This window comes from Schistocerca piceifrons, unplaced genomic scaffold (genome assembly GCF_021461385.2).
Source record: "Schistocerca piceifrons isolate TAMUIC-IGC-003096 unplaced genomic scaffold, iqSchPice1.1 HiC_scaffold_851, whole genome shotgun sequence".
NCBI lineage: Eukaryota > Metazoa > Arthropoda > Insecta > Orthoptera > Acrididae > Schistocerca > Schistocerca piceifrons.
Genome location: NW_025729115.1, coordinates 7,728 through 19,337, shown reverse-complemented (window position 1 = coordinate 19,337; position 11,610 = coordinate 7,728). Strand labels below are relative to the sequence as shown.

At 40.3% G+C, this 11,610-nt stretch overlaps 1 long non-coding RNA gene across 1 annotated transcript; it reads left to right on the top strand.

Annotated features, from left to right (window-relative positions):
* The first annotated feature begins 9,704 nt into the window (after positions 1 to 9,704).
* On the top strand, positions 9,705 to 10,826 carry LOC124771001. The gene is made up of 2 exons (XR_007013256.1): positions 9,705 to 9,845; positions 9,958 to 10,826. It is a non-coding gene; the product is annotated as an uncharacterized LOC124771001 (long non-coding RNA).
* Positions 10,827 to 11,610: the final 784 nt, after the last annotated feature.

Below are 11,610 nucleotides of genomic sequence, written 5' to 3'. Positions count from 1 at the left end.
GATTGTCTATGCAGCACCCGCTAGTGTTTCAGTTAAAAGCTTTACAAATTGGTGACCCTTTGTCAGATGGAGTATTGCATTTAGCAAAGTCATACGAAGTCACACAAGCAGCGGGCCTCTGCTTAGATTCCTGGATGGACATTGCCATGGTAAACAGTGAAGCCAGACACATGGCAGATTTGGCAGCCAGTGGTGACATTGCGACAGTATACAAACTACATCACACGCTTCCCTCCACACAGGAACAGTGGGTCTCACACTGTCGCAGGTTGTGACAGCCTTACCCACCCTGCCTGGACCGTTTTCAGAAGCACGCTAGAGACAACTCTCTGTTCCAGTGGGTGGATTGCATTAAATGCACATGACAGGGTCACATTGCATGTGTTTGTCAGGAAGCTGTTCCTGTCTCATGATCACAAGATCAAATGGATGTTAATGTTGTATGTTCCGCACAATCCATTCAAGGAGGTCCCTGTGATGAACTGTACATTTCACTGTGATTGGCTGGATGGACAGTCAGCTTTCAAGGTGATACAGGGGCTGCTGCCAGTCTCTTCAATTTTCAAACATATTTACAATTTGGGGCATCCATACAAAGAGCGCCCATATCCGCCCGTATCCAAACTCAAGCCATCAGTTTATCAGTTGGTAAATTAAAACAAGCAACTCATCCCGTTGAAAGATTAATTTTGCCATGGAAGCCATTTACAAAAATGGAACCCAGGGACAACTTTCTTAGTCATAAGCAGTTCTGATACTGAGAACCTTTTTGATCTGGACACATTGACGTCTTTTAGATTTTCCAACAGTGACACAGTAAACACGGTCTTACCCACAACTGGATGTGTTCTGCACCAAATTCCGTAACATTTTTTCCTTTTGGTCTGTGAAAAGCAAAGAATGTCGAAACGCACATTTTGCTGAAACCTGTGACAGTACCAGAGAAGGAAAGTTGCTACTCACCATATAGCGGAGATGCTGAGTCGCAATAGGCACAACAAAAAGATTCACACAATTATAGCTTTCAGCCATTAAGACCGAAAGCTATAATTGTGTGAATCTTTTTGTTGTGCCTATCATGACTCAGCATCTCCGCTATATGGTGAGTAGCAACTTTCCTTCTCTGGTATTTTTACATTCCATCCTAAGCAAATGTGATTTTTTTAAGCCTTCAGTTGAGTATTGAGGCAACATCCGTTCCCATGTAGGTTTTTTTACCAACTCTGGAAATTTCAAAGCAATTGCATTCGTGCCTAGGCCGGCGAACCTCTAACAGCTCCAGCCTCTGGGAAAAATTACTTATTATGCAAAATTCATTCCAGCATAATCTCGGATAGCACATGCTTTACATCACTTGTGTAAGTCTTCATGTGGTAGGCTGCATGTGAAACGAAATTCCAGGATCTCAAACAGTGTCTACTCTCAGCATCTTGTTTAGCAATGTTCCTACCAAGGAAACATAGTGGTTGCAATGGATGCATCGGACCACAGGATGAGGGCTGTCTTGATGGTTCAGACCACCCCATCACGTACACTTCAAAAACCCTCACCTCTATACAAATAAAATAGACTAAATTGAGAAAAAAGTATGACAATTATGTTCGCTTTGGAGGCATTTCATGTCATCCCTTATGGTGCCAAGTTCCAGCTGGTAATGGACCATAAGCCATTGATCTCATTGTTCAACACAACAGCTGACATCACAGATTGTACTGCTCATCGTCTCCAGTGCTGGGCATTGTTCCTCTCATGATATACCTATGACATCCATTTCAGAACCATATCCTAGTGTGTAAATGTTAATGCTGTTAACCGACTACCCCTGGGGCTGGACTACATGTTTGATCAGGAGGAAACTCTGTGCTTCTTTGTGGATGACGAGACGCAACAAGCTGTGGACAATTTTCCCATTACGGGAGTGTGCATCAGTGCCACCAAAGAGGCGTACTCCGTTCTCAAACAGGTTTACACCTTCATCTTGAGAGGGTGACCAGAGAGATTGGCCAGGCAACAACCTACAGCTCTTTCCCAGTACTATGGGCTGTGACACTGTAAGCTTTTAGACAATGGTGTTATTCTTTTAACCACAGACCACACTGTGCCTCATGTTGTGATTCCATCAGCCTTACGACAGCAGATCCTACATTTGCTGCATCAGAGGTATAAGGGCACTACAAGGGCAAAGCTGCTCGCTCTGCTTCAGACATCCACTAAGAAATAGAGATCATCATCCATTGAGGCACTAAATGTGCAGAACAGCTTCACCTTGGCCAGTGCCCACCAAATCTTGGGAATGAGTGCATCTCAATTTTGCAGGCCCATTACTGAATACCACATGGCTCATGATCATTGAAGCTTTATCCAGATTCCCATATATTGTCAACTGCCATAAAATCACAGTGGAATTCACACTGACGATGCTGTTGTAGATTTTTGCCATTGAGGGTGTGACGCAGACATTGGCGACTGGCAACAGTCCACAATTTCTGATGGAGGCCTTTGAGAATTTCTGCACTAGAAATGGAGTGAAGCACATCTTTTGCTTCCTTTTCATCCCCAGTTGAATGAAAAGGCAGAGAGGTTCATTCAGACATTCAACAGTAGATGAAGAAATACATCCAAGATTCATCCACTTAAGATGTCCTGACTTTATGTAAGTTCATATTGGGCAGTGTCATTTGGAAGCTCTTACACAGACTCCAACCCCATTCTCTACTACATTTACTGCTGCCTGCACCCATCCCCTCTGTTCCTCCCGCCTCTCCAAAGTTCCAGCCTGGTGGCATGCGATGTGGGCCTGGGGATTCGGCTGACAATATCATTGGGTTCCAGACACCATTCATCGGCAAAAGAGGCCGCAGATTTTTACGATTGAGTCTGGAGACTGCCAGTCATCCGACACCAGAACCAGCTCTGTGGTTACACAGCTGTACCCCATAGCCTTTTTCTCCCCTGTTCTTCCACCACACCCAGTTTTCCCACTCTTTGGCAGAAGAAGAGCTTATCCTGCCCCCATCCTCCTCCACTTGCCACCTCCATTTCCACTGTTAGCTGTTCCAAGCTGCGACAGCCACAGGGGTGAGTCTGGCCTTGCCACCAGCTTCCCCATCCAGGGATAGATAAATGCTTCGGATTGAGGTACCACAGCTGGGCATGTGCATGGAGGGTGTACCGGCAGAGTGTCTGCCACTCTCAGGCCTAGATGTCGTCAAGGTATTGCCTCCAGTTTCCACCACCTGACCTGTGTTCCCACCACTGCCATCCAGGCCTCTTTCAGCCTTAGATTTGATTGCCTGCAGACCAGGGTATCCTGGAGCCGAGCTGTCGTGGGGGCTGCAGAAGAGATGCTCTCCACATTGTGTGGGACTAGGTGGAGTGAGGTCATCGCTCCCCTCAGCTCCCTCTGCTCCACCCCCCCCCCCCCCCCCTCCCGCCTACACACACACACACACACACACACACACACACACACACACACACACACGTAAACTTGCATTTTCTTGTCATGTCTTTTAAGTCTGCCATCAATGATGCATAACTGTCTTATGTTATGTTGCGATGTTATAGAACATCTAAACAAATGGCAGCCCCCACATTCATTTTTGTTACACAATGTTCACTTAAAAACAAGTGAATAGTGGTGAGGAGCGGTGCTGATGGTCAGATAAAGAGGACAATTTTTGCACAAGATAATAGAGCTGTGGATTTGGAAATAATAGCAAGCATTGCTGTTGCTCAGACCACTTAATGTCACTGGAAATAAAATGCTAAGAGCTTCATTGAATGGCTGGAAAGCCAGATTTACCAGATATGGTTTCAGCTGTGCAGAATCTGTCAGCTTCAGTACAAGCTCGTCCTGCTGCTCAAGCTGTTCTTTCCACAGCTCAAAAAACTGCATGTCCTTCATGCTTGAAATGCTCAGCAGGACTGCCTGGCTAGTCTTGTTCCGACATGGGGTGGGTTGCAATTCCAAGAAGTCCTTGTCACCACTGTAGTATGTCTGCTTTTTTAACAACACACATTTTGTTAAGCACAAATTATGTAAAAATAAATCACAAAAAGTAATAGTTCCCGACTCTTCTGGAAATGCACACAGTGAAGAACTCCTGTGTGTGGATACCTCTCGGCCGTTATAGTACTTTGAAAGTTCATTCAAAAACTTATATGTCACTGCAGGATAACATTGCTTACTGGTTCAGCTGGGAAGCACTTGAATACAAACCACTTTATCGGTGCACCCATATGCCATTGGTTCGTTCACTCAAGACACAACTGTTTCTTGAACACTACACGAAGACAGTACTACACTGTACAGACAGGCAAATCTGTGTGCCAGACAACTGTCAACATTAGGTAACAGTGCAGTCAAAGGAATTATAAGAGGAAGATTATCAACAAACTTCCATTCACCATAAACCAAGACATTGGGAATCCTTACTAATTCAAAAGAAAATTAAAAATGTACCTCATTGGCGACTGTTTCTACGAAATATGCATGTCTAGATTCAGAAATTGGAAAGTTCTGTTAGCTCCATGCCAAGTAGCAGTGTTTGTAATGAAGCTACATGAAAGGTAGTAATGTACTGCAAATAAGCCTCACCAAGTACAGATGCAAGAATTATTTTTTTGAAAAAGGTTATAAACAGCAGTTTTGTAGTACAATTGAGAAGGAGGCAGCTTATTTCAAAGTAGCAGCTTCCTTTCTAATTTCTGGATTTGGTTTAGATAGCGTAGGTGTGAATATAATTAAGCAGTGTAGCGATAGTTTACTGTTAATACAGTGTATGATATAGTATACAGATTAACAAGAGGCTAGATTGCTTCTCATCACATAGAGTAGCCATTGGTTGCAGAAGGCACAATGCAGCTATCAAGCTAAGTCCTTCATCAGACACAGACAGCAGAACTCGGACACATTCACACGAACATATCACACGCACACACACATGGCACTAAGGCCTAACTGTGTCTCACGTGAGCAGTGATCTTTGCTGGGATGGGTAGTGGGGACACAGAAGAGGTGTGGGGTGGAGAGGCGGAGCGATAGCAGGATACGGGTGCGGAAGATGCTAGTGCCACCTTGGGAGTTTGCAGGGATGTGATAGACAGATTAAGGTTCTACGATTAATTTATCTTTTGTTGGTGTATACCTTGACACTTTCTACGTACTTAAAGGTTCTCTTTCTTGATGAAATGAATAAGTGGATGGATGAATGAAGGATGTCCATATAGGCTGAAAACTGGTTCAAAATATAAAGTAATACTGTAGAACATCTCAGTTCATGATTTCTATTGATAAATAAATATTGTACCTTGAAGTTTTAAACAATATTGTCATCACCTGAAAATTGTGAGCAGCTGTTCCATTGAGATATTTCCAAGTTTCAGTGACACAAAATGCTGTCTAGTAAGAGAGGATATATTATTTATAGCTAAGAACAGTCCTGACACTTTTTGGCTTTATATTTCTTTTGTAACTTTTTATGTACACTTTGCCTTGCTGGATAATGCATTGTTACAGTTATCTCTTTTGTACTGGCTTTATAGCACATTCATAAAGTATCATAATACCCAGTTTCTTATGTAGTTCAGCTGTGTCAATAAGACAAGGTTAACTGTGTTTGTTGATACAAGAAAAACAGTTTTTGCATTAAATGAATAAGGATATAACACGTATGCCTTCTGAAGCAGATGATATACCTGTGTGTCATTCTACGGAGATCATGCAAGAGAACTTGTTCCCTTCTATTAGTAATGCATCATAGGTCTCTGGAACAATGAAGGTTACTTCATGATAGGGAAAACATACTGGACGTTCTCGTTATCAAAAAGGGTTGCCAAACTTATGCAGGCCTGTGTCGCTGATGTAAACCTGTAGAAGAATTATATAACATGTTCGATACCCACACATCTGTGTTTCTGGAGGATGAAAATCAGTTCTACAAAAACCAACATGTATTCTGTAAATAGAGACCTTGTGAAACATGGCTCGTTGTGTTCGTCAATGAAATCCAGAGTACCATAGACAAAGGCATCTAGGTTGAAGCCATGTTCTTAGGCTCTTGTCAGAGTTCTGCATTGCCATTTAGTGAACAAAATACAAGCTTATCGAATATCAGACCAGATTTGTGACTGGATTCAGTATTTTTCAGGAGGTAGAACTCAATGTGTTATTCTGAACGGAATGAAACTGACAGATGTAGAGATAATTTCTGGAGTACCCCAAAGGAGAGTTATAGGGCCATTATTGTTTGTAATATACAGGGTGGTCCATTGATCGTGACCGGGCATAATATATCACGAAATAAGCATCAAACGAAAAAACTACAAAGAACGAAACTTGTCTAGCTTGGAGGGAGAAACCAGATGGCGCTGTGGTTGGCCCGCTAGATGCTGCCATAGGTCAAATGGATATCAACTGCATTTTTTTAAATAGGAACCTGCATTTTTTATTACATATTCGTGTAGTACGTAAAGAAATTCGTGGTAGATGGCGCTGTAATAGTCACATACATATGGCTCACAATTTTAGACGAACAGTTGGTAACAGATAGGTTTTTTAAATTAAAATACAGAACGTAGGTACGTTTGAACATTTTATTTCGGTTGTTCCAATGTGATACATGTACCTTCATGAACTTATCATTTCTGAGAACGCATGTTGTTACAGCGTGATTACCTGCAAATACCACATTAATGCAGTAAATGCTCAAAATGATGTCAGTCAACCTCAATGCATTTGGCAATATGTGTAATGACATTCCTCTCAACAGCGAGTAGTTCTCCTTCTGTAATATCCTTCAACTTTACCCACAGAAAGAAATCAAGGGACGTCAGATCTGGTGAACGTGCGGGCCATGGTATGGTGCTTTTACGACCAATCCATCTGTCATGAAATGTGCTTTTCAATACAACTTCAACTGCATGCAAGCTATGTGACAGACATCGCCATTTTGTTATGCCGTGAAACATCTTGTAGTAACATCGGTAGAACATTACGTAGGAAATCAGCATACATTGCACCATTTAGATTGCCATCGATAAAATGGGGGCCAATTATCCTTCCTCCCATAATGCCGCACCATACATTAACCCGCCACGGTTGCTGATGTTCCACTTGTCGCAGCCATCGTGGATTTTCCGTTGCCCAATAGTGCATATTATGCTGGTTTACGTTACTGCTGTTAGTGAATGACGCTTTGTCGCTAAATAGAACACATGCAAAAAATCTGTCGTCGTCCCGTAATTTCTCTTGTGCCCAGTGGCAGAACTGTACATGACATTCAAAGTCATCGCCATGCAATTCCTGGTGCATAGAAATATGGTATGAGTGCAGTCGATGTTGACGTAGCATTCTCAACACCGACAATTTTGAGATTCCCGATTCCCGCACAATTTGTCTGCTACTGATTTACGGATTAGCCGCGACAGCAGCTAAGAGACCTACTTTGACATCGTCATTTATTGCAGGTCGTGGTTGACGTTTCACACCTGGCTGAACACTTCCTGTTTCCTTAAATAATGTAACTCTCTGGCGAACGGTCTGGACACTTGGATGATGTCGTCCCAGATACCGAGCAAACATAGCACATGCCCGTTGGGCATTTTGATCACAATAGCCATACATCAGCACAATATCAACCTTTTCCGCAGTTGGTAAATGGTCCATTTTAACACGGGTAATGTATCACAAAGCAAATACCGTCCGCACTGGCGAAGTGTTGCGTGATACCATGTACTTATACGTTTGCGACTATTACAGCGCCATCTAACACAAAGTGAAAAAAGTGGTCCAGCTAAAACATTCATATTTCTTTGCGTACTACACGAATATGTAATAAAAAATGGGGGTTCCTATTTAAAAAATGCAGTTGATATCCGTTTGACCTGTGGCAGCGCCACCCAGCGGGCCAACCATAGCGCCATCTGGTTTCCTCCTTCAAGCTAGACGAGTTTTATTCTTTGTAGTTTTTTTGTTTGATGCTTATTTCGTGAGATATTTGGCCTGGTCACTATCAATGGGCCACCCTGTATATAAATGGTCTAGCAACGTGGGAAGTTCCGTGAGTCTTTTTGCAGTCAGTGGTGTTTTGTATAGGAAAGGAGCAATGATTGGTGCAGTGGCTGGCAGTTGACCATGAACATAAATAAATGTAACATAATATGTGTAAATAGCCAAAGAGATCCATTACTGCTTGATTATGCTACTGATGAGAAATCATTGGAAACCGTATTGGTAACAACCATAAAATACCCATGAGTAACCATCCAGAGCAACCTAATGTGGAATGACTGCATAAAACAGATTGTAGCAAAAGCAGATGCCAGGCTGAGATTCATTGGAAGAATCTTAAGGAAATGTAATTCATCCACAAAAGAAGTGACTTGCAAAACACTTGTTTGATCGAGTCTTGGGACAATCATGGATATGCTCGAAAAACTCCAGTGGCAGTCACTACCAGAGAGGTACTGTTTTTGAAAGTGAGCATAATGTTGGAATTCCGAGAGTGTGTGTTTGAAGAAGAGTTGAGCAACATATCACTTCATTCCACAAATGTCTTGTGAAATGATCATGATGAAAAAGCCACAGACATTATAAACAGCCGTTCTTTCCATACACAATTTGTGAATGGAACTTATAATATGATAATAGTACCATCGCTACCCTCCATCACACACTATAAGGTGGCTTCAGGAGTAGAGATATAGATCTAAATTAGTTCGTACATCATTTTAAGATGCCTGAAGATGGAGGCCTTTGGCTCTGAAATTGGTAGTCTGTATATTTGAAATTTGAAACCAGTAACTACTGCAGAGTGAATGAAAAAAAAGAAGGGAATAAGCAAATATTCATTTTTCTACATGAAGTGTTTGTCATCTGAAGTGCCCACAGTCTTCCATCATCATGAAAGCAACAAGATTTCCCCAATTCTTTGGTTTCTATGAATGTGTAACTCAGCATTGATCTGTATTCTGAGATCTGTGTTTGTAGTTTTCTGTGATTGCTTCCTTTTTGGATTGTTTACATGTGGTAATATTTTTTATTGGTACAATATTGAACAATAGTGAACTAATAAACATTATTTACTGTTAGTTTCTGTTGATTTCACTGTGGGTGCATGGCGAAACTTTATTATATTGGGGTTACCATAAATCTCATGGGCTCAGTCTCCACATGAACTCGCTAGTACCCATGTTACATTCCTGTTCCTATCCCATGCACCGTCTGCCTCCCACAAAAGATGGTTGGCGCATTGATTTATGTGTAAGTCATTAGTCAGCCACTATGTCTTGACTTTGTGTTCCATGCATTTTTTGGTCTGATATATTTTAAACACATTCGTCTCATATAGCATTTTTAAGAGCAGTGATAACCATCCAAAAGAAACAAAGAAACTGATAAAAGAAAACAACATAAACATCTAAGGTGAACAATGTGCCATTTCATTTTTCTGAATCAAAATCAGTTTTATTATCTCATTATGTACATACATAAATCACTATTTTAATGGACATCAGACTCACAAATAACATAATTGAGACACACATATAGTATCAAAAACTTAAGTTAATCTTAACTTACAGCCACTTGTACTAGTTCATCAGCTTAAGCTTACTCTCCAGAGTTAATTATGTCACCACTTAAGAATTGTGGAACTGAATAATGACATTTTTCTGCTATGATAGCGTGTAAATTTCTTTTTAGCTAACCCATTCCATCCAGTGACATGAAGTTGAAAAATCTTGCTCCATGTGAAGAATGTGGCCAAGGTTTTCTAAGTCTGAATTCCAGACAAATTTCCTGTTTGCATTGGCTGATCCTAGTTCCTGAATTATTGATTCAAGTAATTTTTTGTTTGTAGAAACACACAGTCTACAAACTCTCAGTAATTAATTTACACCTTTTTGTTATCTATATACAACAGTAATGGGTGTTTTCTTTTTTTTTTTTTTCAGATTGTTTTCATACATGTGCTACAAAACAGAACGTCTTTTGTGTGACTGTAGCATATAGACTTAATGTTTGAAAATTACTGGCAGTATTTAGTGGTGAATGAGGCTACCTCCTTTCAGAAGACAGGACTCTAGAGAAAGTGGAATCAGTTGCCGGTCCATGTCAAACAGCCAATATTATCACAGAAAACTGGTTTTATACAAAATTTATGAAGATAGTGGCTTAGTGAAAAAGAAATTTGTGACATAGAAATTGTCAATTTTTTAGAGAGAATTTTCTACTCAGAGACTGGTTATACGGTGATAGACAGTCTGTTACTGTGACACAGTAATAGCACTCCAGTAACTTTTTTACTGGTTTTTCATATCTTTCATTCAGTCTCATGCATAATATTAAATATTTATACGTGGAACAAACAGCGTTGTACCTCATTTTACGTACACTGTTTGATACAGAGAAATTTATTATATTTTGTAGCTCAATATGCAAATTCCTTATCATTGGTCTTTAGTATCACAAGTTTTGTATTTAAGAAAATTGCGTGCAATATTTTCTCATCATTTGCTGCTAGTTTATTGATGCACTGACATTTAATCTCGTCATCATTTATATCAGGTTTTTAGTACCTATTCATATGAATTACCTATTGTATAATGACTTGGCATACAAGCACCTTCAGTGATTTTATGTGTAATTTATGTTGTTTTCTGTCCATTGGGCGAATGTGGAAGAAAATTACATTCCACAGTATTTATCAGAATTTGTGTGTCTACTAATTAAAGAGAGATTGTGTGCGTGTGTGTGTGTGTGTGTGTGTGTGTGTGTTTTAATTGTCAGCTGTTGATTAATAAACTATAACATGGCTTAGTTATTCCTTACTAATTAATAATGCTATTATCTCCTTGTTTTTTTTTTTACCCTGAAATTTCCGAATCCATCAAGATACAAATATTTACACATGACAGTGGTTTTACGACCTTGACTCAATTGATGGTACTTATCTATAAATTCATAAGTGTTATTCAGTCTGGGAATTAACACAGCCAGTTTCTGACCTAAGAATGAGAAAATTATTACAGCTGTCAAGTATTGGATTTTCCTCACATTTCGTATATACTCTATAATAGAAGGAAAGTTGCTACTCACCATAAAGCAGAGATGCTGAATCGCAATAGGCACAACTAAAAGATTCAAACAATTATAGCTTTCGGCCATTAAGGGCTTTGTCAGCAATAGACAGCAGCAGTCTCAGATAACTGAAATTACACTGCAATGTGGTTTCAGTTATCTGAGACTGCAGACATGTGTGCAAGTTGCATTTTTGTGTGTGTGTGTGTGTGTGTGTGTGTGTCTATTGCTGACAAAGGCCTTAATGGCTAAAAGATATATAATGGCTAAAAGCTATAATTGTGTGAATCTTTTTGTTGTGCCTATCGCGACTCAGCATCTCCGCTATATGGTGAGTAGCAGCTTTCCTTCTCTAATATTGTTACATTCCATCCTGGTTTTTCCATTGTTTGATTTGCATATATTCTGACTTTTATTAAGGGAAAAAGAGAGAGAGAGAGAGAGAGAGAGAGAGAGAGAGAGAGAGAGAATTATGAATGGTACTGTTGCAGTTCATTGGGTAAAAGTTTGAATGCTGTCCACTAACT